The sequence below is a fragment of the Penaeus vannamei genome, chromosome 11 (genome assembly GCF_042767895.1).
Source record: "Penaeus vannamei isolate JL-2024 chromosome 11, ASM4276789v1, whole genome shotgun sequence".
Lineage (NCBI taxonomy): Eukaryota > Metazoa > Arthropoda > Malacostraca > Decapoda > Penaeidae > Penaeus > Penaeus vannamei.
The window spans coordinates 8,650,561-8,653,133 of NC_091559.1; positions in this window are offsets into that span (position 1 = coordinate 8,650,561).

Genomic DNA, 2,573 nt, shown 5'->3' on the forward strand with positions numbered 1-2,573 from the left:
TAATAATAATAATAATAATAATAATAATAATAATAATAATAATAATAATAATAATAATAATAATAATACCAAAATGATAATAACAAAAAGATAATAGCAATGATGATAATAATGAAAATGATAATAGCAATGGTATTAATAGTAATAATAATAATACTAAAATAATAATAATGCAAAAAGAAGAGAAAAGAATTATGAGAACATGCATATAAGTCAAAAAGATCTGATCCATAGTAACAAAACTACAAAAGCATTTCAAATATGAGTAAATGCAACTTAACATGTCCGTGCGTCAGTGTTTGTGGACAATTAAACATAAACGAACCCCATTTTCAGGAAAGCGACTGTGGTGTAACGGTTAGTACAAAAATCTTTAAAACCGTAGACCCGGGACGCTATGTATATATATATATTTTCTTTTTTCTTTTCGCATTCTTTTCCCTGTTATGTAGACGAAACTTACTGTCAACAACGCAAGTTCCCGCAAAGAATAAATAAAATCAAACTGAAACAGAAGCATGATCAGCCGCGGAACAGCGCTGCGAGTGAGACTTTATTTTACGTCCTTCACAGACACATAAAAAAATGGTGTTTTTTATTGAACAGTCATGAGTTGCACATGGCCCATACACACTCACATAATTACAAACACATATTCACACAAATACGTAGCAAAGGAAAAGATATTGCAACCGGGGTCTTGTTTTTTTCCGGACGGGCGCATAAATATCCCTCCCAACCCTTTCCTTCTGCCCCTCGACACCGTGGCCGAGAGGGTAAGGGCGCCAGATTCGAAACCCGCGATCGCGAGTTCGAATCTGCAAAAGGGAGCCAAAAGTGCTCCCTCTGGTTGCAACCTCGCCCGGGGCTGAAAGACATGAAAAGCCCCGGGCACAAAAAGAGACGCCCGCCGGGTTGCAATCAGTTTTTCCCTATTGTGTATTTTTATGTATGTGTTTGTACTTGTGTGTTCGTGTGGGCTATGTGCAACTCATGCTGCTAATAAAAATTACGTTTTTTTCCTATTTCAGTGTTGGACGTCAAAAGAAGACATATTTCTTTGTAAAATATACGTATATTCAAATGTACAGAAATATGTCCCTGAAATTTGATCTCCATTCATGTGTGCAAATATGTCAATGAATTTGTGCGAGGTAAAATCTAACAAGAAAGGTAAAAGAAAAAGGCGAAACACAAAGAATATAGATGAGGAACAAAACAATAACTAGGAAAAAAGTTAGGTGTGAAAATGACAAAAAGTGAAAGTAGAAAATGTGTCAAAATGCGATAAACTATAATTTTCTGTATGGAATGATCAATTTGTAGATATTTTAATGTTTTAAATTCCATTCAGATTCTCTCTCTCTCTCTCTCTCTCTGATGAGAAAGCAGATAGAAAAATAATAACATTGTCACCGCTCGGGATCGAACCGAGGACCTTGCTCGTGTGAAGTGCACGTGATAACAAGTACACTGCGGGAAAGTTATTATATTAAGCGTTCAGTGTTCAGTGTTTCAAGTACTAGTTAATGCCACAGAGAAAGAGATAATATGGGGGAGGATGGCAGAGAGCGAAAATAAATGAAATAGAGAAATAGATGAGGATTACCGAATGAAAAAAAAAGTAGGAGAAAGAATGGTAGATGCGTAGAAATGAAAAAGACAAAACATTGCCAGGTGTTTCCGCTCGAGATCGAACCGAACATGACTGCTTATAATACCATCTGTTAAAATGACGGATGTGCAAAACCTTGACTTAAGAGGAAATTATTCAAAACATCTTCTTTCCAAGGATGATTAATGAACACCGAAGTCAGCGAAGACCGAAATGAAACGCCTATTACAAACGAAAGGAAAAAATGTTAATAATTGCGGTTCTCCTGCAGTGAATTGCAGTTCTTCGTCACCCTATTATTGTCACCGTAGTTTATGCTTGTGAAAGAGAGGGCGAGAGAAACGGAGAGAGGGAAAGAGAGGAGAGTGAGTACAGAGACAGAGAAAGGAAATGGTGGGGGGAGGGAGAAACAGATAGCGTCTGAAAGAGAGAAAAAGAGAGAGGGAAAGAAATAGACAGAAAGAGGGAGGGAAAGAGATAGAAAAAGTCACACACAGAGAGAAAGGGGTGGTGAGAAGGGAGAGAGTTTGTGTGGAAGAGTAAGGCGGGAGTTTGGGAGGAAAGAAGAGGGAGAGAGAGAGGGGGAGGGTGAAATAGAGAGTGATGGAGAAAGAGAGAAAGATAGATAGGGGGGGAGGGTGAAGAGAGACATAAACAGAGAGGTATATAGAGAAAGAATCGCGAAAGTGAGAAAGAGAGGGAATGAGAGAGAAAGAGAGATAAAGAAGGATGGAAAGATATATAGACAGTCTGAGAGTGTGCTTGAGCGAGTGAGACAGAGAGATGGAAGGAGATGGAGAGACAGAAATAAAAAAAGAAAAAAAGAGAAGAGGTGAGTGTGAGTAACAGAGAGAGGAGGGAGTGAGATAGAAATAGATAGAGAGAGAGAGAGGATGTGTGTGAGTAAGAGAGAGAGAGATTGAAAGTAAAAGTGAGAGAAAGAGAAAAGGAGAAAATA